Below are 27,639 nucleotides of genomic sequence, written 5' to 3'. Positions count from 1 at the left end.
CATCTCGAAAAACATTTCTGAATTGTCTAATTTCCTTGTTTATAAACAAGATAATCTAAAACTGCAAGGTATTGATGCCTCCATTCAAATTTAGACTGCAAATTTTCAGACAAAACAAATATGTGAAATAGGAAAATTTTAAGGAAAACAATATTCTACCTGTCATGCTTTTCTCCTTCCTTTTGACATGGTACGGGATCACAGCCTGAGTTCCCATGAGGTGATCCAGGCAGTGCATCTCTAAAAAAATATTGTCCTGATTAACTTTGCAAAGATAAAAAAAAAAAAAACCTCCCATTTTTATCATTTTTATCATGGAGCTTCAGGCACTGTATTCTTTCCTTTGAAACATGAAGTTGCATAAAGGCAAATTTAGAAAACAGCTCTGATTTTTGAATTTCTTCTTGATCTAACATCCTTTGGGAGATGAAGCACATTTTTTAATTGTTTGGTATTTGTTTAAGGACAGATCTGGCAGCTTTGAACGGATTTACCATTCAGAGTACATGCCCCCAAAGTCCTGTTCCAGGGAGGGGAAGGGCAAGGTGGTGACTGCTGCCTTTCTGCTTCTGTGCCATTTCATAAGTAAGTCATGACAGTTCTGATATCTACGTAGCAAAGTCGCATATAGCCTTTGGCCTGCTTGGTTCTGCCAAATTGTGCTTTTTGTAACTTATTTATGCAATTAACTGGTGTTGCCCAAGTACTATTATATAAACGCCTAGTGACTCCATTGGTGTCTTAGTTCCTTTAACACGGTAATTCTTGAAATATGTTTCTTGAGTTTTAAGGCACTTAATAAGAATTATTTCAATGGCTTGGCCCTACTTCCTAGCATATGGTTTTCTCAGTCCTAGAAAATGGATGAAGAATAAACAGAAATGGATATTCATAAAACTTACTTTTTTGAAAATACTGTGTGAAATTGAGATACACACTGAGTAGGACCAAATTGGATAAAACCCTCCAATAACTGACTTTTTCTGTCATCAGAGTCTATGATTCCATGTCTCTGTTTTTGCTCCAAACCCTAGACCATGTGTAGGGCACAAAGACAATGAGACTTAGAAAGGATTTTTTAAATGAAAAAGTCATCTTTAATTTCAGTTATAGTACCAGTTGATCCCCAGAACAAATATTAACTGCTCCAGAGATGCCATCGCTTATGAGCAGAAAAGCTCTTCTAAATTACATTATATACTCACATAGTCCTTAATAAGATGGCATGAAATGTTAAATATTAACATTGGCAGAGAGAGACTCTGGTGTTCATAGCAGATCTATATGTTTTTAATTTTGGTGGCATTTATGGCTAAATGCTCTATGGTGTTTAAAGTTCCATGTGTTTAGGAACTAACCATATAAGAGCAGGGAGAGCTGTGAATTTTGAAACTATGGGGCAAAGTCTCTGTGCCTCTGCATTCTGGAAAGAACCTAAATATGGTTTTGATCCATTCTCGGATTTAGGTAGCCCTACAGAACAAGGACGTGTTTCAGGAGTCATGCAGCTATTAGAATCTTTATTTTTTTGATATCGATTTTACCATAATATTCCTGTTGATATTACTATATCCTGCTGAACCTGTCTGCAGCTTCCTCACAAAGGACTACACAAAAATTAATCAGAGCAAATCTGTAATATCCACATTTCTGGAACTTTATTTTATACAATTTTGGGTGTTCTTTAAATGAAGAGGTGTTTCCCTTACTTCTACTAAGAAGTGGTAGGAATTACTGTGGAACATGTATTGGAAACTCTTGAATGACAGAAGGTGAAACCTAGTTTCTGTATTAAGAAAACTAGTCTCTGAAATAACTGCAGGTTGTTTTGTGTATTGTAGCCATGTACTACTGACTAACTAAAGCCCTTTCCTTTTAACCTCTTCTGTCTTACAATTTGTGATCTCTGTGACAAGGTCAGCAAAGCTGAAGTATTGACCTCATTCAGATTGATAATAGTATAGAAGAAGATGACATGTTCTCATTCACTCTCTCTCAAAGAAGGAGATGTTATTATTGTTATCTGCTTACAGTTTTCCATGTTTGAAAAAAATGTGTTCCATGCTGTCAGATGCAGACTTTTTATAGAGTAAAATATAATCAAAGCTGCTGTAAGTGAAAAGTACAGGGGCAAGCCAACCTACTTAGCAGCAGAGGAAATTAAAGATGTGGATTTGTCAGTAGATGCCACGTGGTGAGGTTTCTCGTGCAAAAAAATATATATATATTTAATTGTTTTTAATTATTGAATTAATATTGAATTATTGAATTACTTTTCAAAAGATTGAAAAGAAGGCCTAGACTTACAGTGTCAGTTAGAAATTTCAACCCTAAATAATATGTGGCATACAGCAAAAAGTAACTAAATATATTGCCTCAGTCTGTAAGTTGACATTGTTTTACTGAGGCCAAGAGATCTCTGCTAATTTGCTTTGGACCAGAATTACAAATCTATTTATATGCCGCAAAAAACAAATAAAAAACCTCTTAAGTGTACCATATTCACACTGAAGGGAAGAGTGGGGTCAGAGGGAGCAGTCTGAGCTGCAAAGACTTTTAACTTTCTCCTCTGTTTGTCATATACATTAAGATGTGCTGATGTGCCACTGTGTTGCTGTGTTGCCTACAGCATGGCGTGCTTTCAGTGGTATGCAGGATAGGGTTTCTTTCTTAGTAGCACATCTTGTGTGTGCCATGGTACGTGCAGTACCTAGACTGGTCTGTGTGTGCTATGGTACATTCAGCATCTGTATGAAGGCAAGCATCAAATCCTCATCCTGCAGACTGGCCCCCACCTGAGGGGACTCCTGGACAGGGAAGAACAGGGTGATGTTGTAGTTTGCTTTCATTCATGCTTCTTCCCAACTAATACAAAGGTGTTGGAAAAGCCCCTTGGGAGGATCACTGCCATTAGGATGTTCGTCAATTACGTGTGTCCATTCTAGGCAATCTGATGTGTTCTTAGGAAAACTGTTTCCCAGCAGCAGCAAAGCTTCTGTCTTACAGATTTCAGGAAAAGAAAAATAAAACATACTCAAAAAAAACCACCCCTCTTCAGGGTTATATTACTTTATTACATGCATCAACATCCTTAAAATTATGTTGTTGTTTGCCTGGCATTCAGTAAAATCAGTCTGTCAGAGCTTGTTTCTGGAGGGTCTGCCTTCTCAAGGCAATTGTTTGCTGTGTTCAGATCTTTACAAGTAAATGTAAACACTTGTACTCAGATATCAAGGCTTGTTCTTTTGCTTTCCAAAGCCTTTGTTTCTTAATGACATACCCCAAGATTTGTAACTCTGTAAAATTCATATCATAGGTTCAGACTGCATGTACATGAGTACAATGGAGATACAACAGCACATGCAAATTTTCTGTCAAGGGCAGGGACAAATGAAGCTGACTTAGTCAAGGATTCTTCATGGTTGCTAACCAATGCATTTCTGGATTTGCTGCATATAACTGCCATAGGGTCAAGGAGGGCCATTTCCAGCTCCCATTTGTGCAAAATGCAATTATTAATTATTGTATAACTTACACAAGAGGATCGAGTGTTACTGGGGTACCACTTGGAAATGCAAGAAGCACTATGCTTCACCTCTAATTATTTTCTACTACTACCCACCACTTTTATTTGAAAAGCCAAGTAAGGCCATTTATGTACAGGCAGGAAGATGGGTGCACTCTGATCTTTGAAGGGTTTGCAATCTTAATATTTGACTGACAAAGAATGAAAGAAATAAGCATGATGTCCATATTTCTCAGCTAAGAAAGTGAGGCACAGAAAGGTAGGAAGATGTGAGTAAGGACACTGGGCAGAATTTGGCAAAGCTGAGATGAAGGACTCCATGCTGGGGGCTCTGATGCGGAAAGCACTATTTTCTGAACTGGCCTGGAAAATACTCTCATCCTGATGCCTTGCCTTAGTCTAATAGAAGACATTTTTCTTTGCTTCTCTCAAGTTTCTAGAGCATTAGGCTACAATGTTGATCCTACAGAGAAGAGGTGTTGTCCTCCTAGAAGAGAGAGGAAAATGTATAAGCTGCAGTGAAGATTTACTTTCAATATATATATATATATTTTAAAGAAATTGAATAATTAGTCTTGGGTTAGGAACGTAATGTTTATATGATTTTGCTAATAGCAAGATGATGTGTCTGTGACCTTTATCTCATGTAAATAATCCCACTGAGATAAATTTTAGGGGGACAAAAAGCTACAAGTTTCAATTCTCTTTAAAAACAGCTTTGGCTCTACATATAGCAGAAAAACAGCCCCGAGTCACAGGCCTGTGCTGTGCTATCATCAGGGATTTATCTGCCTTTCCATGACTGCAATAGGACTGTGTGTAAGTGCAGACTGAAGGGACACCTCAGTGTCCCTGGTGTTAATGGCTGAAGGACTGTGTGAGGATCCTCCTCATGGAGCCAGTGTTGAAAACTATTTGGTAATTATTCATTAAGGTCTGTTTTTTTTTTGTTTTTTTTTTTCCAGCTAAACCACTCCTACTTCTCAGCCTTATCCAGCTTCCTCCATTATCACAGTGTTGGCTCTACATGCAGGGCAGCAAAATGGCAGGATATGGTTTGCTTCTTAGTAGCAATGCATACTTAAACAGTACTAAACTGATCATGAGCACAAAGCCAGAAGCTCCACAACTGGGTAGGCTGTACCCAGGATGCTGAAGAATAACACAAAATAAATATTAGCATGGAGGTAACAGAGGTATTTAAAGCAGGGGAGCTGGGAGGAGTATTCTTCAGCTTATTTGGCAGCCCAGTGATGGCCAGAGAAGCACACAAACACAGGAACAGCTATGGACTTCATCCGTGACTATGGACTTCATCTGTGGTCCCCTTGAATGTCTTGTGAAGACATTTTGTGAAGGACATGGAATCCTCATCATCCATTATGGGCAGATCTGAGTCATTTTAGTCACTAGTCTAGGCTTGAGGATGTTTTCCTTCATGCAGGACAGCAATAAGCAGAATGATAATTTTTTTTCTCTTGTATGTTTTTCCCAACTTCTATCACAGAATTTTTATCTGCTGTCATTACATAGCAACTCATCCATCAGACAAATCTGGTACGTCTCAAAATACCATAACAACCAGAGGAAAAAAAGCATAGGAAGATATATGTAACTGTTTGTTTAGTTTATCTTCATGTCCAAAGGGACTAATTGATTTTAAGTGATGTTTTATAGAAATAGTTGATATCCAAAGCAAAAACCTAATGCAACAAATTTCAGCACAGATGGTATTTTGGTTGCAATTAAAAAAAAAAGTGGCATATAGTAAATGAGAAGTAGAGAAGATTTCAAATCTAATCTAGTAAGCCTTGAAGGACAGTTGAAAAAACAACGTTTTATATATTCAGAAATTAGAAAGCTGGCTTCTGGTAAAAATAACACAAAATGTCCTTAATGCAAAGTGTCCCTAAATGTCTAAATCTGCTGAAATGAGCTGAAGATACAGGGTGGATGTGGGACTGAACCTCACACAGGTGAGAGCACATAATGGACTCTTTTCTGAGTACCAGAAGTCCTTTAGTCTGTAACAACATTCCCCTTATTCTCCATGCTTTTGAATGTTCCTTCTGAGGACCAGTACTAAAGTGGTGATTTCAGTGGTATGGGGAAAGTGGTGGACCTAAGCTGCTTTTTTATCATGAAACAAAACAGTTTCACTCAGTATACCCTGCTCCCTTCAAATAACAAGTCTGACTTAGTATTCTATGTATAAACAGTTCCTCCTTGTTCATAAACTCATAAATACAAAACCAAGCACCAAAAAAAAAAAAAAAAAAAAAGCACCAGTGTTTGAGCTATGTACTATTTACTATATACAGAAGAGGAGAAGAGGATGTAACTTTGTAGAGCAGCACAGAATAAGAAATGAAGACAATAATGGTTAAGTAGGTACAACTGGAAAATCTGCACAGACAGAACGATTACTGCTATCTCCTGTGCAGATTGGCCTTCACGTAACATCCTGCACCATAATACCGAAAGCTGAAGGTCTGCATGACTCAAGGAGATTGGGCACACTGTTGGAGGGGAAATCCAGTGGATGTGACTCCATGCAGAGCTCCAGAAGTCCCTGAACTGTGGATGATTGGCAGCCGAAGGACTATCAGGGGAAGCGTCAGACTTCTTGCCATGGTGCTCAGCTCTCCCCTGGCCATCTGCCTTTAGCCACTGCTGAAAACAGTTACTGGACTGGACAGATCTTTGATCTGACCCAGTCCACGTATTCTGCAGTTTGGTGACAGGAAAGGAGTGTTGTGAAAGTGCTTAAAAGCAACATTGCGGTTAGTGGAAAAGTTCTGTGTCTTTCTGAGAGACGGGCAAGTTTGATGTTTCACAAAAATGGGCAGATTTGGGCAAAAAATCAGGAAACAAATGTTCAATAAATACCAAAAATCAACCTTTCTTTAATGAGTATAAGCACGTTCAGTTTTGGGCTTGCTAGGCACCTATTTTGTACATGTGTGATTGAAAGTCTTAGATTTTGATGGAGATAAATTATTCAAGTTCATCAACTCTAGCTTTAACTATGATATTCTATCGTAATACATTGTATATTCACATTTTCCACCAACTGACCATTAACGCTCCTTCCCTTACCTATTCCACTGCTGCTGAGGGATATATCATTTTCTGCAAGACTTTGACAGGTACAGACAAGCATCTGCAACGAAAAATCCTTCACTTCTTGTTCTCTGCAGGTTTTGTTAACTCTTCTAAACTAAATCTCAGGTCTCTGATGCTCATATTCATTCTTATTCTATATGGATTCTGCAGTGAAACAACAATTAAAATTGTGTCTGAAATGCTGAGGTTACTGGTCTTGAGAAGACAGCATTTGTTTTTGTTTCAGGATCATTTGCAACTTCAATGATAATGGAATCTGACATGTAATATAATTATTCTGCAAATAAATAATTAAACTGAGAAAAGCAGGGTGATTTTAACTATTTATAGGAAGTGTTCTGAAAGACATTAAAGACAATGATTTCTTTTACTTTAAGACAAAGGAGTTTACAACATTTCTGTAAGATGTTACACAGAATGAAGAGGGACACCAGGTTGGGGGGGAGGGGGGGGGGAGGGGAGGTTCCCTGTGCTTTCAACTAGAAGTCTTTAAGTGGCAATCAGTGCTTTTTACTGCAGTTCATACAACCTCAGTGTTTTATGAAAATGATTAAGGAAATCGGCAATGCCAGCCCTTTTCAAGTGAACTTGTTTCCAGACAGAAAGAAAATGCTCACCCCCTTCATTAAAGCACTACTGAGCAACCACTTTTACCCCATGTTGTACCTTACGCTAGCCTCCATCGATATATATGCAAAGAAAAGGAAGGATTGCGAGCCATGTCAGTACACTTCTGAGTCTGTATCTCCATAGTGAACTACATAGAGGAGGTAATAGTTTGTATTATTTCTTTTAACATCTCTTTATTGCCACTGGATATAGAGTTGGTATCACTGGTAAAAGTCTAAATGTGATACATCTAAACAAAAGTAAGCATGAATTATATGTTAAGATAGCAATTACTAGATTGCCACTGAAGTAAGCCCAGGGTGAAGATCTTAGATGTAGGTATGTACACTGGAAACACATAAACTATGGTGAGATTGTTGACAGGTTTCTGAAATAAAACAAGAGTTAGTGCCTAATAAGGCAAAGACTAGTGTCATTTCTGTAAAGAACAGCCACATGGATTTTGGCTTATCTGCATAGAAGAAACGCACTGACAACTTAGAGCAAGAGCAATACAAAATACACTGTTGTGTTCAAGGTTTGTATAGTGAATTACTCAGAATACTGCAAGGTGTAATATTCTTTAAATAAAGTAATACTGTTTCAGTCTCTGAGAAGTAGAAATTTTCTTTTATTTTCTCAGTATGGTGGTATCCTGAGTGCTGGTTAGAGTGATAACAGTAAAGCCTCCACCATTAGGATCTTTAACATTTGTTGTCTTTTAGTCCTTAAGGGAAATTCAGAGCAAGCCTACTCACCTTTGCTTTCTTAAGGTTTTTAGGAAACCTTGTTAAAGATGATCAGTATCAAATTGAATGAGAGAACTCCTTTCAGCAAAACCAATGCCCTCTTGTTTAATCAGCAACACTTTGCCAAGAGTTCCTTCTGAATTACAGCATCTCAGTTTTCAAATTAAATCTGACATCTAACCTAGCATTTGAGACACACAGTGTATGACTTTCTCTAGAGAGAAACTGTCTGTTGAGTTACGCTGCTGCTGCACCAGCAGTGCCCTACCAGGAGAAAGAAAACTCCCTGGCAGATAGCCACCTTGCAAAGCTGCCTTTTATTGCATTTGAAAAACAGAAAGTTGTTGAACCTGGGAAACGATTTCAATCTGCTGTTAAAAATGATAAGAGCTGGAAGCATGGCTCAAAGCCTTCCTTGGCTCACACACAGATCCCCCGCTATCTCCTGACCGTCGGAATGACTGGTGGAAGCATAAGCATCAACCATAGTCCAGATAATCCACCTCTGTGCAAGAGTTCAGCCCACTAATTTTTGCAGCATGAGAAGCTTCACCTGTGTACATCACACTGCTGTTGACCTGCCTGTGGCTCCAAGGCAATTAGTGGTAAGGGAAAGAAGGGGAATAAGCCCCTTGGGTTCCCCAAACATTTTAATTTTCATAGCAAAATTTATACAGTGAGAGAATAAGCAGCAAGCTCTAATAAAGTGCTCTACTAAAGTGCTAAATAAATGCTGCAACTTGCTGTTGCAACTTTTCCATGTATTTGCTATGTGCTAGCAATGGTCTGAGTCAAAGGGACGATTCATGCCTATGAATCTCACTGATTGTGGCACTTAATCCAGAAGAGAGCTCACAGTCAGAGGACCAGAATCTGCTAGGATGGTAAACAAGCTGCACATGGCAAGTACAAAATGAGGACAATGTGTGGAATCCCATGAACACAGAGTGCAAAAGAGGCTGACCTGGCCTCAGATTCAAAGTTTTGCAAGTTAATTTAAAGCTGAAAGGCTCAATTTGCTTTTGAGGAACTGCTGTAGAAAGCAGCAGTCATGCAGATAGGCGAAGCTTTGCATTTCTAGTCCTTTTCCCACTTGAGGATGATTTATAAGCACTTTAACCATTAGGGGTCAGTTATTACTCACACCTTAACTCCTTCTCGGGTAAGATCATAGTTCTGGGCTTGCAGTTTTTCCCTTTGAGTTATTTTATCAGAACTGGTGTGTTAATTAGAGCAAGGGTTTGGCTCCCTTTACTGCGAAATATAATTCTGTTATCAGTGCAACCACATTCTGCCCTAGGTGATTTCCACTTAGGGTTTAATCCATTTTTTTTTAAAATCCCATGAAATAAAGAGTATTTCCTTACTTGGGTAAGCTGGATAGCCCTTTGGTCTAAATGGGTTTTTTTTCATTTTGAGATTTCTGATATGCTAAACCTCTGTGAAAGTTTGATAAAGGGTAACTTTGAGGCTTTTAATTAATTATGTACAAAAAGTTGTCAGTACTCTACTGTGAGGTGTTCCTAATAATCCATGCATGTAATGTAGTGGGAACATTGTTTATAAATATAAATGAATTGGAAGGTTTGTAACCTTGGAACAAAAGAAGATGAAAAATCAAATCACGGCTGGCAACCTCACAATTAAATGTTCTAAGATTAAATGACCTACTTGAAAGCTACAATTTTATCTTTGTTTTCCAGTAAGTAGAAGAAAAATAATCCTTGTAACAGCTCCTTAAAGCCCTTACTGAGAGTGAAGCGAGGAAATATTGTTTTTAATATTTCATATCTCCCACAAATGAAAAGACACACTTCTAAAGTTCAGCCTGGCTGGAAAATGCGTGGCTCATATCGGGCTCCAAGGCAGGGGAGGGAAGGGAAAAGGGAAAGAAGGCGGCAGCAGACCAGAAATAAAGCAGTGTCGAAAGGCAATTGAAAGTCAAGGATAAGCAAAGGAAAAGGGGTCTCACAGCTGGAAAGGATGGAAAAGAGGCTGTCTAAGGGAAAGTATATTAATAAAGCAAAATGAATCCTAAGGAATAAAAGAAAGACCAAGCCACAGATCCAATTTACTTCTGTCACTGTAACGTTTGGTGGATTAAGAATCCTATTACCATTGGCTGGCATGGATTAAAAAGCACACCTTATCACCATCAGTATTTCACCTCGCCTCCTTACACTTAGCAGCAGCAGAATAGCTGCCTTCTGGGAAGGGTACTGTGTACTGGCAGCATGGGATCAGGTCACTTCTAGCCACCAGCTAGTTCAGCTCTACTCTGCTGGCATTATTAAAGGGAGCATCTCCAGCCTGAAAATCACACTTCTGTCCTTTCTCATTAAACATAAAAAGCGGCACCTCAAGACTGCTCAAGTCAAAGAAATTGGGAAAATCTCCCTTTTAGTTTCCTTCTCTGTCTGACAGTTTCGACAAGGGGCTTGACTTCACAAGGTTACTGTTGTAATAAAGGACAACACATGGCATGAAGTGCCTCAAGAGTATCATGGGGAGAAAATTTGATGGAGCAAGCCACCCTCCTCTCCCTTCTGCCCTTGGCTGCACAGAAGGAATCTTTTGCTGTGGCTCTGCACCAGCACCAATTGCTCACTAGGCTGCTGTGAGCCAGCTCTTCCAGCTGACCAAGGGGCACTGCACCCCTTATGGCACAGCGTGCTGCCTTCTGGCCTGGAAAGGCCCGCGTGCAACTTTTTGCCTTGTAAAAAAGTGTAAATTTTAAAAACAAGCCCTTTAGCCCTTTCTATTCTTCTTCATGACAGCCCTAGATCTTGAGAGCCTTGGTATTACTTTGAATACTTTTAAACATTAATTTTCACACAAAATCTTTTCAGAAACCCCTCTGATGTGCTGTTTCTTCTATATCAGAGAATAAAATACTCAATTAACACACCGCCTCCTTCTCTGTTCCCTACCACGTGCACACCGGATAGGATTTCAGTAACTCTGCAGGCATTCCCAGGAGCCACACTGTAGTGTTTGCCGTCGCCACTGACCAATGGACCAGCAAAATTGGGAAAATGCTTTCCCGCTTTGCAAGAACACTGAAGAAAGAGTAAAAAATAACATGTTGCTAACGCTTTCATCTTTGTTTTTGGTATTTCAGACGGAACTGCTCGTTTAATGAATATCTGATTTTCTGTTTGATTTTAGATGTGACGCTCTGGTTGGGCTCCATCTCCTCATTTCCATATGAGTCACGGGAACAGGCAAAGCACAGAGAGGCGCAGCGGGCTCGGAGCGGCAGGCACAGAGCTAATCTCCAGCACCGCGTGGTTCCTTCTGCTGCTCCGCCTGTTGCTCCCAGGAGGCTTTCAGTGGGGTGGGCATTGCAACTAATGCTTGAGAGATATGGAGAGATATCTAGGGACAGTGAGCTTTGAAGCTCTTTATGTTTATTTAACAGCTGGCTGTTATTTGATTATTTTTTTTTAATATGCAGATGTTTGACAAAAAGTGCCTTGTTTGAGATTTCTGCTTTGGAAACACAGAAAGAAACGTGTGGGGGCTGCTTCGTGACTGTATTTTTAACCTTCATACAGGAAAACTGTAAGGCAGATTTGCACTTCAAACTATAGCTGGAACCAAACCACCCACATACAGAGATAATAAAACATCAAAAGGCTTGCAAAATATGCTGGCACATGTATATATGTTTAAAAAGTGCATAGAATGAGTAAACCAGGAACACACAGCTAAAGTTCTTTCCTAGCTGGAGTACTAATTACAGTAAGCCAGGCACACAATTTCTGCTGTATTTACCCCAAGATCATTTGATCCAATATGGTAAAAATGAATGTTTTTTTGTAATGTTCAGACTGTTGAACATAAGCATCGCTTCTCGTAGGAACAGGAATATTAAAAGATACAAACATTACCCACCTCATTAATTCTACTTGGCCTGAAAATTGTTGTCTTTTGCTCTGGGGAATATATTGAAGTACTAAGTTCTGAGAATGCTTATTGCAAACACCAGTGCTGCGCTGATCACCATCTGAAGGCTCTGCCCTGCTGTGTAACACAGAAGAATCTCTTGGTTGACTTCTATCCGCAGGGTGGAGGCAGTGTACACAGACCCCTTCCTTGTGGCATGGCAGCATGTGCAGAACTGAAGTTGTGCAGGATGGGCTGGCAGAGGGTCATGCAGTGCAGAGAGCCCACAGTGCTGGTACAGGCACTCCTACCCTGGACAAACCCTGCACAGGAGCTGGGCCTGCACATTGGAGCTCTCATTTCAAGGCAGATCTGTTATCTGACATGAAACTGGAAATACCAGAGCTCACTTGATGGGCTTTTCTGTGGTACAGGAACAAAGGTGCTGAACATCTGTAGCCAGCATTCATAGCTATTTTTATATAAAATCTTTCTTATCTACTTGGCAAGTGATTTAGGGATTTTCTCTCTCCCTTAGGTGCTCCTACAATGTTTGCTGTAATCTCTCACATAGCCTCATTACACTTTTTGCTCCACATTAATAAAAAATAAGGAAGTTGGGTTGCATAAGTTCTCTTATTTCAGGCAGTTCTCTTCAGAACTCCCACCCAAAAAGTTAAATGCCCTGTTTTGACTCCACTTTTCTGCTTTCCTTTCCTATGATTTTTCCTCCTCCACTCTGTGTTCTCTGAATCTGCTCTGTGACCAGCACCGACCTCCACCAAGCTTTTAAGAAAATGATTAAATAAGCTACTGCAAGCTATCATACATATATGCATACATAAGCATCTTTCTTGTACGTATGCGTATACCTACACTTCTGCTTGCTTTTTAATCTTTCTCTTACTGTTACTTCTTTCTCCCTCCCCACCTTTTTGTGCAAGTGGCTTTGCTTTATCTGCCACAGCAGATGATGGGAGCTGTGACAGTCTCTCATTAGCACTTCTGCCGATATCTCCCAGCCGCAGTCAGCTCCATCCTGCTTCCTGCAAAGGCCAGCTCTGATGCTTCTTTTTGGCTCTGCCGTTAAAAAATTATCTCCCATGCCATTGACTTCAAATGCACGAGAGACAGAGATAGGCAGAAGCTGTGATATTTGGATTTGGATTTTAAGTCCTACAGAGTTCAGACTATCTTGGATCTGCCTGGTATAATGATAAAGGTTGCAAATAAAATAGGAATTTAGGTAAATCTCATTTCTAATGTTCAGGAAGTTCAGAAGCATTTGGTTTGGCACCAACTCCTTTTCTAAGAAACAGCTTTATTTCCAATTAACCCTTTCAGCTTCTGATTAGCAAATGTCAACCTTTGTAATGGTATGGGGAACACTGCTGAGACCCATGTGAATCCTTTCTGAAATGTTAACGTAGTGCCTTTTTGGTCTCTAAAGGGAAAAAAATGGGTAATGCCATGCTTCCCTGTAATATACACCTTCATTTCCAGGTTCCTAAGACACAATCTCAGAAAAATGCTACCGAAGAGAAGTGGAAGAGTGACTTTACAGTTCCAAACTGTGTTTTGCGTGCCTTGCACTGACATGTTTTACTTCTCTCTAAGTCAGGAATCTCATATAGAGACACAGTGTAATTTACACCATATAAAGTGAGTAAATCCCTACGTACTTACATCTGCAGTCAAATCCTATCCTATAGACTGTGGGTATGCAGCAGGCAGAAATGCCATCGAGCAGCCTTTATCCCCATGCCTGCATCTTTGCAGGCCAATGGGTCATGAATGTGCCCTGAGCACAGAGGGGTCCCATGGAAGGGATCCAGCTTGTGTGGGCACAGGGCAGAGGCAGCACTGTGCTGTGAAAGCCACTGTTTGCAAGCCAAAAAGCCTATATACATAATGCTGTGGTCCCCACCAGCTCTACAAAAGGACTGTCACATAAGAGGAAAAGAATGACTTATCTCCTTCCTCCATAGGTAAGTCCTAATCCACCACCCCATGGGCATCATTGATGCCAGAAAACAAGGGGGAGAAAGACATCAGCTTTTGGCTTTTTCTCTTTCAGGTCCTTTTAGAAATTATTTCATTTTGCTAGAGCTCACACTGAAAAATTCTCTCTTCTGTTGCTGATGATTTGGAATAGCCTCCAGCCTCCTGCAGTGAACTGCGTGTGATATGGCTTCGATCCACAATACATCTCCTATCTCACTTCAGTTCCTCTCCATTTTCTTTTAAACAGCAAGTCAATAATCACCATTCCTGGAAGGATTTTCTTTTATATGTACACTAAAAGAATGCTTATGACCAGGTACTTTAAGTGTGAAAGAGTGAAAATGGGGAATGCATGTTGGCATTTGCCTCATTTTTTATGAGACCCACAGGCACACACCACTGCGCAGGGTTGGCACAACCTAACACTGGGCTCTATGCTGAGTTGGAGGATGTGTCTTCTTGGGTGCCTGGATGTAGAGAAAGAGGTGACAGGTGCTAACCTTCTTGTAGAAGACAACCAGGAAGACATGCAGCTCCTAATAAAACTTTTCTGATCTTTCTGCTCTGCTTATACATTTGATCTACCCTCTGACCTTCATTACTAGACACTGTCAATGTAAACTGTACCTCCAATACTATTTCAGTGTGCGCTGTAAGATGCACAATCAGGTAATCTCATTTAAATCCCCACCAATCATCCATGTATAGACACTACTGCTGTCTTGTAATATAACATAAAATTGTATTTATATTAAAACAGATATGTAAATTTTGTCCAAAGTGTCTTTGAAGGTGCTTGAATTGGTGTTTCAAACACCAATTCAGCAAGTATTGGAAATACTGCCTTTCCTAACAAGCACGTTATGAGAATTTTGAAAGATGCATTAATTTATGGGTGTGTGTGTCTAAATGTGCATAAAACCATGTTATGTAAACTTTGTTTTCCTTTCTACCTCATAGGCTTACAAATCCCCTGCTATCCTATTGGCCATCTTTGAGTGCCATGTCTAATAACACTGCACGAAGGTTCCTCTGTGGGAAGGGACAATAACAAGATGGGGCAGAGTTTCCCACAGAGAATTTTAGATAGAAAATTTTCATTCTGTACAGTTTCTCAACTAGGGGCACAGGTTTAGTAAAAGTTCCATCTCTGGATAATGAAGTACAATATTCAACTCCAGAGCTAAGTGTGGAGAAAGGATAGTCAATGACTACTATCTTTGGTGGTCATTTATATTTTATGCAGTTGTTAATGTTCCAGTGTTTTTTAAAATTAGGTCCACAGGTTATGAAATCTTTCAAGTTATCTAAAGAAAATCATAGATTGACTTTGATCAGTGAATAACAACACTCAAATATTTCTCAAGGGTTAAAAACCCCTAAGCTTTCTTTGTACAAGAAGCTGTGCAAGCAATGTTTTCCACTGAAACATTCATCTCCCAGAGCTGATTGTTTGGAATGTTTATTGGTGTTTTCAAGATGCTTAGAAAAATCTTCATTCACCAAATCTATTTTTCTATTAAAAATGTTTTAGTTTGTTTAAGAATGAACCTCAGGACAGTTGATGAGGTGCCCACATTCTATCTAAGACAATGAAAAATGAGTCTAAAGATATTTGCATGTTTTCATACAAAGCTGATTTTTGAAGCAGGTTGTAATCTGTTTTTCTGCTTTCCTTCTCTTTTACAGGTGTGTTTTCACACCTATGTTTCTTTTATAGGTGTGTTATAGGTGTGAATTCCCCATATTCATCTTCTGTATACAGTTAAAACTGTATAAGTAAGTGATAGCCTTAACTTTCAGCATTTAGTTATCCCTTGTGTGATACATGTAAGTCAGATTTCCATGTTCATTAATTCTGATTACCCAGTCATTTCTGTTAATTAACTAGTGCGATCAAATAATTTCTGTAACATTATTTTAAGACATTGATCAGCATAATTTTGAACTCAGAAGTCATACCCATTTCTGCAGCCACCTCTTAGATGAATGCCAAACTAATTGGCTCCCTCCAATATAAACCCTGTAATCACACACATCCATAACAACATCATGAGTCCCCGTCAACAAGAACAAAAGACAATCAGCCAAGTTGGCTCACTGCTAGACCAAGATAGTAACATAAATACCATTACGCAGATTGAAAGGAAAAGTCCACCTGAAACAGGTTTCTAGAAGGGCCAACCGGGGATTTTTGCTTCCCAAAGATTCAAGCACCTTTATCCTCACAAAAAAATAAAGAGCCTCAGACGCTGACTCATGCTCATAGCAGTCTTGTAGCTATTCCCTACTTCAGGGCAATCTCCTGAATGGCTTTGAGAAGCAATGCTCTGCAGGGTGGTGAACTCATGTTACTCAGCTTGAGAAAGAAATACAACATTCTCAGTCAGCCTGAGGAAAGAAGTACAGATAAGAAAGGCTTCAGAGAAGTGTCCTGGGCTCTGCTCATCGATCTTGGACTGTCTATCAGATGGTGCCTGAAGCCAGCATGCTTGCAAAGGGTTTTAGAAGGAGTCACTGAAAGGTGTAAGACATTCAGTCTTCAAAGGGTTGGGAAAAGGTTTTGTGTAACTTGTGAAATTTCCAACTACTTCTAACAATTGGGTCATGAAGTTTTTGCATCTTCTCTTATAAATGTCTCAGAAGAAGAGCAAAAATATACCATATACTGAAGTAAAGGACACGTCTCCAGATTCTTCATAGCATAGGTACTGCTGTTATGCACGGTGAAGAATGCACTGCACTTTCATTTTTCTCATAAAATGAGCCTTCAGTGCTGAACAAACCTATGTCTTGAAAATGCTACATTTGGTTCAGTAAAGCTGGATGTAGCATTACCAGAAATATCATATACTGCATGCTGTTGAAGAGATTCTTCATTGAAACCAGCAGCCGCCTTGGGAACCAGCTGTTGGCTGTAGGTAGATCATTTTCAAGTAGATTAAAAAATCTAAAGGATAATTCCAGGTTTCTATAGCACAAGCCAAGATAATTCCCTGAGTAGTCTCAGCAAGAAAATTGCACAGGTTCTTATAACACAGTACCACCAGATGTGATACAGTTTTTGTCTGTGATCCACTGTACTTGAGAATTAAAAGAAGTGCAATGCATTCTGAGTATGGGTGTTGTAATCATACATAGTATGTGAAAGAAAAAGAAAATACAGAATAAGTTCAGTTGCAGTCTCAGGAAATAGTAAAACCTCACTGGTTTGCATTTGCCTATAAAGGGGCTCTATTGCAGCTGGCCCTCATAATAAAAGACATTCTATGTAATCAGAGGAAAGTCATCCCTGTGTATTGAACAAATCCCTCTGAGCCTCTACTAGATAGATACAGTTGTATTTATCTACCTAAAGGGTTGTTCAGAGCCTCTGAAGTCTTTGTATGAAACTATGAAACTCACAGTTGTAGAAAGCCAAAATATTATTACATATACAAAAAATATATATAAAAAATAAAGCCTAACATCCCAAGTCCCTAGGTATTGTTAGCTGAGAGATCTTTACCCACATGGATGACATAGATATGATGTGAATGCAACAGAGCTGGCAGAGTGTATAAACTACTGACTTCATTGTTTAAGAAGGATATAACCTATTAAAGTGTCACCTTCTATTCCAATCAGTTTAAAATGAAGGCTGAAGTTGCTCTCCACCTATGAAGCAAGTCAGTGGTGACAGTATTGAGCATTTCAAGTAAGAATAGGCTGTCTCTAATTCTGCATGTCACAACTTCCTCAGTCTTTGGTTCAATAGCTGAAAACAAAGGATTCAGTGAATACACTGGTAGAAGATATACCAATGCAACTACACGCTGCCGATAAGTATTTACCACACTGGATGTGCAGACATCACTGGTTTTGCACAAGAGATTTGAACAGAACTGTAACAGTGTCTCTTATATTGTCATGCCAAGAACCAGGGTTGGATTGCACACGTGCTTTAGAGCTAATATCATTAGAAATTTCAATAGTAAAAATCAATAGCAATTGCTGATGTCAAAAAGGGACTAAAAGGAGAAGACGCACCAAAAAAAAAAAAAAAAAATCGTAAATTTGATTTTCCACTTAAGGACTTTGATCCACTGCTTGCCTTGCAGCACTTCCTTTTGTTGTTGTTCTTGTGCACCCTGTCCGGGTGTGGCACACCTAGGAATGCTGTTTGCATATATGGTATACAAGGGTTGCTCCAAAATTATTGCCTCCTGATTAATTATGTTGGGTTACGTCATCAGAGACAGATGTTGGTGGTATGGCAGTAGAGGTTGAACCTTCCCAGCAGCATTGCATTATGTGAAAGACAAGCCAGTTCCAGATGGCTATGCAGATTTTCATAAGCACAGCATACAGGCTCTTGTTTTTAGCTGGCAAAAACGTATAGTTAATGGTGGTACCTACATTGAAAAATAGTGTTTTGTAACTGGGAATTGATTCTATCAAACAGTGCTATAGTGCTCTTTGCACCTATTACAGTTTTCAGGGAGCTAAATAGGAGGCACTACTTTCAGGGTAACCTATGCACATGATCATATGGGTGCAGATGCGACATAGAGCTATAATAAATACGGGATGTTCCCACCTGAAAACTTTCCCACTCTGTAATACAGTAGCCTGTAGGCTCTGGCAGCCACTCTACAGCTGCTTGTTTATTCATCTTTCTGAAGAAGCAGCCTTATGAATGCAAGCACTGAAGATTATTTTCCTTAAATAACAGCTTAAATATATTTGTAGCCTCACAGTTCATTCATCCCAGCTCTAGGTGACTCTCTCCCTGCCATTGCCACATCCACACCTTGTGGAAATAAAACACAGTGAGCAGCCAACACAAGTGGATGAGCTGCAGCTGTCTTTGGTGTCCTCTAGCTGGTGCATGGATATGAGCACTTCCTGAAGGCCATGGTTTCTCAAGATGCTGTACATGATGTTGAGCCTAGATAGACAGATCACTGCCCTGGGTGGCAGACAGTCCTCAGTTTGAAGACCTGCCAGCTGTCACGGTTTTGGCCTCTGTGCCAAAATCAAGGACTCTGAGAGGCTCTGCATTATCAGATTACCTTTTTCATGTTTAAAAGCATCTGAAGAGTGTCCTAGAAATGCTCCAACCCATGACAATTAACCGCCCTCCCAACTCTCCTACACAGACTGTGAATTGTATAGCAGGAGAGATGAGAGCATTACTTCAGTGAAAGGAGTTCTGCCTCTCCTCTTCAAATTTTGACACAAGAACATAAAAACACTAGTGGCCATCACTACATAATGCCTACATCTACCTCAATAAGTTCCTAAAACAAAATGCTGTTTGGTTTTGTTCTATTTCAGGATCAATTCCAGTGCATAAGACTGTCCTTGATGCACAAAAACATAAGCATCCATTTTAAAGTACTTAAATGGCTTTCAAGGAATGAGAACAAATGAGCTATATATTTTTTATTTTTTTTATTAAGGTGTCAGGAGCAGAAGAGCTTCTTTTACTTTAGGAGACAGCTTTAGATAATCATTAAAAAAGTGCCAGTCTCACAGTAGGAGCTGCATTTACTGCCTGCTTTGATTTACTATGAAACAGATAAGTCAGGGCAAGAGGTAGAGATTTTTAAAGCTCCTTTTGTCTGAAACCCTATAAACCACCACTACTCTATTCCTACACTCCATGTCTGTGAGAGCAAGGAAGTCAGGGCTAAGCCACTCACGAAGAGCATTCGCTCTGTTATGACCCTTCCAGCTGGTTCTTGCTGGGGAGACTAGAGCCCTATGTGGGCAGCACTGCCGAGCTCAAGTGCTGAGGTCCTCCAAGCACAGTTTCTGCACAATGTATGCAAGGATGGAAGAGCTTCCTCTCACTGAGGCATGCAGTTTACCGTTTGATTGCAGATTTTAAGAAAGAACTTGGGAAAATGACATCCAAAGTGGACGTATTAGAATGAAAATCAATTGATAATGTATATGTAGGTCAACAGATGCTAGCAGGTCACTACTGATGGAGACTTGTACCCTTCTGGTAGTTTCTATCTGAGCAGCACTAACTGAAAATCCCATCTTTACAACTCCACTCTGTCAGTTTAAAATAAAAGTATAATGGATATAAAGTTTCAGCCACTTTTTGCACAGACCTACAAGGCTTTATTAGTGTTCTTTTATCCCAGGACTGTAATTTCGCTCTAACACACAAGAACCATTACACTAGAACCAAGAGAAGTAAGAAAGGACAGATAGGTAAGTGAATACTTCCAGCGCTCCCTTTCCACACCTATCCCAATATTTATTCTGCTCAATGGTAGTTTTAAAAAACACTTATTAGTTTTAAGGTAAAATTGTTTGGATATGGGCAAGGATAATGGTTACACTGCATGGAGTTCCTTTCAGAAGCCCCAGGTGTTAGATGCCCCTTTCTCAGGAAGATATTCTTCTCACATCTATTTTAGGAGCACTCTGCCATTTGTTGATTCAAAACATGTTTTAGAGACCTCTTAGTCAAGTTTTTGGATGTGTGAGAGCATTTGTAACAGCAGCTGAGAAGTTTTCTTTGCCCCCTACCATTAAGATAAAAGTGTCAGACTGCAGTGAGATTTGGAGTCAGACATTTGCCCTCATTCCCACAAGTTAGTGGACAGCCCATGTGAGACACTACCCTGGCTTCTAGCATGAGGCTCAGTCTTTAAAGCTTTCTCAAGAAGAATTAATTCAAGCTGACAGTGCTGGAATAGCAGACAGTTTAAAACTTATTTCAGGTTATTTGCCCTGCTAGGAGGTAGGCAGTTATTTATATGCAGATGTAGAAGATCATTGCTCTGCAGGTTTAATGAAATCCTGTTTGTTTTATTCAACCCTAAATCAAATGAATCAGCTTTTTTTACCTTTTCAACTTGAGATGAGATGACCTAAATCTGAAAGGAGGAAGTACTGCAAAATTTACTCCAATTTGGATAATTCACAAAAACTGTTAAGGAATGGTTTGTTTTAAAGATGTTGTTTCAGTAAATACTAATCCTATTATTAAACAGCCTGCTTATTTAGAAAGATGTTTAGCTAGAAGTCACATTTGTAGATATCTAAGACAAAGTATCCTCAAAATTTAATATTAAAATAGTTTAATACTTTAGAAGAATAAAGTAGGAAGTACAGTACAGTGTAATAAAAGTAGTCTTCATTTGCATGCGCTAATTAATTTCAACTTTATCCCATCAGCATTTGGGAGTAGTGGCCTTATTAGCTGGAATGAATTTGCTTATAGTCTGAAACTAAACACTGAACAAACTCAGTGAAGGTCACCTTTTTTCCTTTCAATTATCAAGGTTAATTATAAAGTTAATTAGGTCAATTTGTAACTTTGATTAGGAGAATTTACCTTCTTTTAGTTTTGAAATAGAATCTGGATCTTCAGTGGAAGATTTTGCCTTCTGTACTTAGTTGAGCATTTTTGCAGTGTCCTTTAACACATTTTCGGCTTTTCACTGTCCAGTGATGCCACATACTCCACTCACGTTGTAGACTGTGTTTTTGTTATCATATTATCCTTTTCTTGGTCTAATTCAGTAACAAATTTTGTTTTTATAAAATAGGTTAACAATTTAAGTGGAGATGTTAAAAGTTAAATGGTTTGTGTTCTTTTCACATAGCTCTTGGATATAGTCACAGCAATAAACTAGATCATTTATATTATTAATTGGCAGAACGTTACCTTTATTTCTGGTTATCTTGTCTCACATTGTTTTCTCATAGCTGTCCCAAAATTTGTTCCTTGGCTTCTATAAATGAAATGAGAACAAGATGAGGATATGTATTTTCTTGTATTTTCTGCCTCAGTCTAGTACATACTGTAAGTATTGCTACAGCTGGATTCCAAAAAATGGTAGAACCCTCAGCATCATGGACATGTGCATGCTAAGCGCAGACATTCTCCTCAAGAACTTGAGTTTTAGATATACATAGGTTAATTGGCAAATGTGAAAAGGACTGGAGTATAAATAGTGATCCAATTTACAAGTGGGTAACAGAAATTTTAATTGATTTGCCCTCTGGGACAAAACTGTTCCTGGATTAAGAACTTAGTCTGAAATTCCCTACCTCAACTAGAAGAAAATCTTATTTCAGCTCTGATATGACCCTTCCCTGATTGAAAGGACTGAGAAAGCATTAGCAGTTAACTTCTACAACCTTCTGCCTTTTAGCAATTAACAGAGGAACTAGATCTGTAAGGCAGGGAAGATTTTCTGGGTGGCAGCAAACATTTCTTTTTCCTTCCATGGCCAAGGAGTTTGAGGCCTTGGTGATACTAACAAATCTCTGAAGTACTGTGTCTGTTTAAAAGTGAGAAATGGAAGTGCTAGGTCAAGTAGGCAAAGACTGGTAGTGGTTGGCATCCAGGTCGTAAATGGTAATTAAGTGGTTGGACTCCACTGGGTCTCTGAGAAGCATAACAGTATCCTGAAATAACAGCTTCTAAAGGAAATTTCTGGTTAGGCTCCATTTGCTTTGATGATCCCACTCAGTTTCTCTGCCCACACAGTATTTCATTTCATTATTATTTCAGACATTCCTTCGTTTCTCCATATTTTCAAAACATTTTCTCTAACAGCAATACATCAGCTGGGCAGGTGCTAAACCTAATTATCTGACTCTTCTGCATAGATGCAGCCTGCAGAGCCTGTCTGATGTTTTACTGCAGCCACCACCACCTCCCCCAAAGGACTGCATGGCACTTCTTGATGCTGTACATACATGCTACCTCTCAGCTGGGCCTTTTACAAGCCTGATTTACCCCTTCTAAATGAGCAACTACATCACAGAATAGAAATGGACTCTTTTCTCCAAGCACAATGGAGTGTACCTAACCCTCCTGGCCACCTGACTCACCGCCTACAAAGGCCCTGTCAGGCTGCACCTCAGAGAATAGCTTCTCTTGTTTAATGTGTCTTATTCCATAAAGGAGCACAATGGCTTTTTCTTCATTTTAGCCTGAGTGACAGGCAGCTAGTATGCTCATCAACCTCAATGAACTCAGTGCTTCTATATGAAGATCCATTTGACAGCAACCACGAACTCTTTCGGCATAACAAAAGTCACTAAAATATTTAGAATTCTCCCTTAAGCAGGACATGCAGTCTAGGAGGGACCAACTTTTCTTCTGGGCTGTTTTATTAATTGAAAATAGTTCCAACTAAGTATAGCTGTTTTTTTTCCTTGAGATTATCAGGGATAGAGACCTTCAGTTACCCTAAGTACTCCATCATCAGTTTTTGCCCTTTAAATTATAAGTTTTACATAAAAATCCTGTAATAATAAAAAAGTAAAGATATAAACTGAGCTCTTAAGTTTCATTTTTCAGTCTTTTTTCCTTATCTGCTTTTGTCATATACAAAGCTAGTTTTTTTTTTCATTAAGTATTTCTTCTTTTTTCATTTCAGCTTTTCCCACTCAGATCATCATATCCTAACTGATGTTTAGCTATTGAAAAGGCTGCTTTTCCTCTGTCTGGTAGCATGCTCCTCCTCCTCATTTGCTGCTCTCATATCATCACTCTGTATTTGCACTCCTCCTGTGACTTCCTGCAGGTTTTCAACTTCAACACATTAAAATCCAGTGGCATCCTCCTTGCCTATTAGCTGCTATTTCCTTTCAGTATTAGAAACAGGATGCAATCAGATTCAAACACTTGCTACTTGTTACTACAACCGAGACGAAGACCAAAATACGTCAGGAAGTATGCCCTTATGTTTCATTGTCTCCTGCTATGGGTGGCAATGAGAGATAAAGATTTTTTTCTTTTGTAGGCAATAGTAAAAAATATCACGGACAGGAAAATACAACAAACCAATAGGTTTGCTTGAAGTTTTTTAGGGGATGTCTCAGATCTACCTGCCTTTAGACAGCAGCTGAGCAGCTAAGGCCTGTATTATCTGTGCCTAAAGCTCAAGCAATCAGCAGGTGTCACCTGAAGGATTCCAGCTGAGGAGGCTATGTGTTGCCTTGCTCCTAATTGTTCTGCTGACCTATATGCTTTTGCTGCTGGAGATTAGGATACATCAGCACACCATGTAATTGTAGGTCTCTGCACAGTGCGTGTCGTGGAAAAGTAGCTTACATTTTCTTTTAATAAGTGGAACTAGTTTAAGCATTTTCAATCCCAGCTTGTCAGTCCCTGCTGCTCTAGCTTAGCTCTGTGCCTTGCCTTGTTCTCAGATGAGTCCTGAAGGTCACTTGCCAAGCCATGTTTTAAGTGTTACTTAGCAGAACAGGAACCCTTCTGCTAAATTGCTAAGTAACCCTTATAAACAAAGCCAGTGGTGATCATGTAACAATATCAGTCATTGCCTCATACTCACTCAATATTTAGCAAGAGCTTTGAGGCTTGAAAATACTCTTGCCATGTTCAAAACACTTCTGAGTAGAGTAAGAAGAGCACTTACATAAACACTCTTAGAAAGCCATCTAAAATGAGCGTTTACTGTTACTTATGAAATTGGTTATAATGTGTTTTACCCATCCGCAGATGCAGATGGTCATAATCACAGTGATACTGTTCTGGACCAAATGTGAGCATACTGACAAGAGAAAAGGAGCCTCCGGCATCAGTTTATGGTACCAGAACCAAGAACAGATTGAGATTTGACTGGGAGTGAAGATAAAACAGGTGGCTTTGTTCAGCCTGGAGTGTTCCCCAGTCTGAGAATGTGACCAGATTAATGTTTTTTTTTTTTTTTTTTTTGTTTGTTTGTTTGTTTTGTCTAACTAGTGGTACGCTGACCAACACTATGAATGAACTATAAGCATAGAAAGCTCCCAATCATAGCAAGCATTTTTATTCCCAAGTGATTATGTCCTTTGTTCTATGGCTTATTAACTGACTGTACCCACAGAAAGGTTTGTATAGGGAAGGCCACCAAAAATCACAACACTGCAGCTGAGGTGCAACTTTTTACAATAGTCAAGGGAATTTTGCAAATGGACAGTTCCTCCTCACTAAAAATGTAATCACCATGTTCATGGAGTTGATAGCTTGAGCTGAGCTAACATCTCTCTTTATAATTTATTTTATGCTGATACAGCTTAGTATGCAAGAACAGCAGAAATCAGTCCAGTAACTTTGTCAATTATCACAATATTTACTGTGCTTCATATGAACAAGACTGATCTACATTGGCTGCATGGAGCCTGAAGGAATTGTCTTCTTCACCTTGACGCAAATTCTGATCAATGTAGCAGATAAAAGGAGCCCTGTTACCCCCTTTTCCCGTGCTCAGTTTTAAGGCAGCTGCAGTTTGCTTTGGTGTACTGATTCTGCACTAGAACATCAGACTCCCAGTATGAGCTTGGCAACATGAGCTCTCTGCTGGCTCATAAGATGCACCCATTACTGCCCTCATGCTTGTCCTCCAACTCACAGGAAAAGGGAAGCTGTAGAAAGTGCTGCTTGTACGCTACAGCAGATTTTTACTTGCCTTTTTTAAGGCAAAGCAAAGTGGAATAGCCTGTGTTTGAGGGAGCATCAGAAAGCAAACACAAGGGCTGGCAGTTAGCTTCCCTTGCAGCAATATGCAGCAGTTTGCTTATTGGTTTCACATTCATCTTGAGTAATTTTAACCAAGACGATGGCCTCATTCTGCTACACAAACTCATTTAAGAAAGAAAGTTATATTGCAAATACTATGGACTGACACAACATGAGTGAAAAGAAGCCCTGAGAACCTACATCAGCAGCTGGGAGAGGGGAAGGCAAAGTGATAAACCCCAAGCAAACCCCAGCCCATGGAAAATGGGCTATAAGCACAGGCTGGACATGCTGGTCAGAGCAGTCTGTGCACCTGCAGTTAAGTTTGGGGAATAAAAATTAATGTACTTCATCAGAAGAGCGTAAGCTTCCATCTGTTAAGGAGGAGAACCAGAAATGTCCAGTAGGGAAGAAAAACATACCTCAAAATGTTTAATGGACGTATCAAGAGAGAGGAATTACAAAGACTTTCCAACTAACTTGCTGATACATTGAGACCAGTTTGTATTCCACAGCAGAAGATAGGACAGTTTGTGCTACTTTCTTGTAATAGAACACCATAAAGAAACAAATGGTAATTATGTGCACTTCCTTTATATGCAGCTGAGAGATACCTCTAAGTACTGTGACAGCTTGCTAATGTACCACTGTATTTGAAAAAATACCTGAAGTAAATAGGTTTATGAAACCTCTCATAAACTGCCAGGTGGATAAGGAGCTATTATCAAAGCACCATAACTTACTCACTTTTCTCTTTGTACAAGCTGCTCCTGACCAAATTTACAGGCGACTAGATGCACATAACAGAAGCAGACGCAGCATTTCTAGGAAAAGTGTGCTCACTTTCATGATATGAATTTAACTAGGCTGAACCAGAGTATGAAGACCACATACCCCAGCACAAATGCTTGTGAGCTGTCATTCAATTTTCAGCAATTATTCTTAGGATCCCAATATTACAATTTTTCTCATCTCTTATCTTGGAGGTTGTTTTGAAGCTGGTCTTAAACACTGCTAACTCAAACGTCAGCCTCTGAACATCTTATCATCCAGTTTTACATGACTATGTATTTTAAAAGATACTACCATCAATTAGAGGATAATTTAATGATAAGAAAAAAAAAATCAAGCCTGTAAGAAAACTGTAAGAGTGAGCCATCATATGATTTCATTTTTTTCTGAGGAAATCACAGTAATTTTAAAATCTGCTTTTTCAAAGTCTCATTACTCTCTGAAAAGAGCTACTGCCTTTTCCACATCATGGCAGCTCCCAAGGCACATGGTGTTTCAGAGCAGACTGTGCAGGACCAGACAGACTGACCTTCCCACGTGACCTGGACTGGTGGCTCCATCAGTGCTGGGGTGGCTGGAGGAGAGAGAGCCAAAAAGTGGCCCAGGTTCCTCACCTCCTAATGTGCCAAATTCTCTCCCCATGGGACCAGTCCTGGCTCTCTAAAGCTGGAACAGTGGTCAAAATAGTAGGCAGCTTTTCCTTCAGAGTTATCTTCTTTTCCATGCCTTGTCTGATGCTTGGACTTATTTATTTCTGTTACTTTTTTTTTTAATTTGAAGCACTACTCTGGCATGAAATGTTTGTGCGTTATTTAAAGAACAGTGGGGCTGTGGATGCTCTCAAAAGAACAGTGACCTTTAAGCATACATGTGACATCTGTAGGAAACAGCTGGAACACGTATCGAGTGTTTCTTTAAGTGAAAGTGCAGTGCAGTGCTCCTGCAAAGGCTTTTTCAGGCCTCTTCACTTCACATCAGGCAGCACACAGCAGTGCTGTTCATTAACAGCTGAAAAAAAGTCCTTCATTGAGCTGAATATTCCAACTCATAGCTTCCCATAGGTGAAAATGGCAGTGCAAGAAGAAAAAAAAACAACCCCAAAAATGAAGACACGAACTTTTACTGCAGCTTTTAGCTTTCAAGCACTCATTTGCTGCACAGTCATAGCTAACATCCATTTCTCTCTCTGCTAAATACTTGCTCCTAAAATGACTCCTTCTGACTAATCATTCCTCAAGCATTTGCACACATTAGCTAATTGGTTTGCAGAGGTTAAAGCAAACGGTTGGTAAACCTCTGATAATGCTGGCAAGCATTCAGAAGTTCAGATGATTAGCCAAATTTTTTCTAAGCACATCTCAGCCTCCTCTTCCTAAAGCCTTAAAGACAGCACTTACATAGAGATAGCCATTTTATCTTGTCTCAAGTTAGTCATAAATGCAGCAAGTCTTTAACTCATG

At 39.4% G+C, this 27,639-nt stretch overlaps 1 long non-coding RNA gene across 1 annotated transcript in view; it reads right to left on the bottom strand.

The window, feature by feature from the left end:
- LOC121111274 overlaps window positions 1–21,646 on the bottom strand; it is a 53,042-nt gene extending 31,396 nt beyond the window's left edge. The window contains exon 1 of the long non-coding RNA XR_005861495.1: window positions 21,578–21,646. This is a non-coding gene — a long non-coding RNA (uncharacterized LOC121111274). The remainder of the gene's footprint in view (window positions 1–21,577) is intronic.
- Between the last annotated feature and the right edge of the window lie 5,993 nt (window positions 21,647–27,639).

Source organism: Gallus gallus, chromosome 7 (assembly GCF_016699485.2).
Source record: "Gallus gallus isolate bGalGal1 chromosome 7, bGalGal1.mat.broiler.GRCg7b, whole genome shotgun sequence".
NCBI lineage: Eukaryota > Metazoa > Chordata > Aves > Galliformes > Phasianidae > Gallus > Gallus gallus.
Note: the sequence above shows the minus strand (reverse complement) of the source record. Positions and strands in the feature narration are given on the sequence as shown.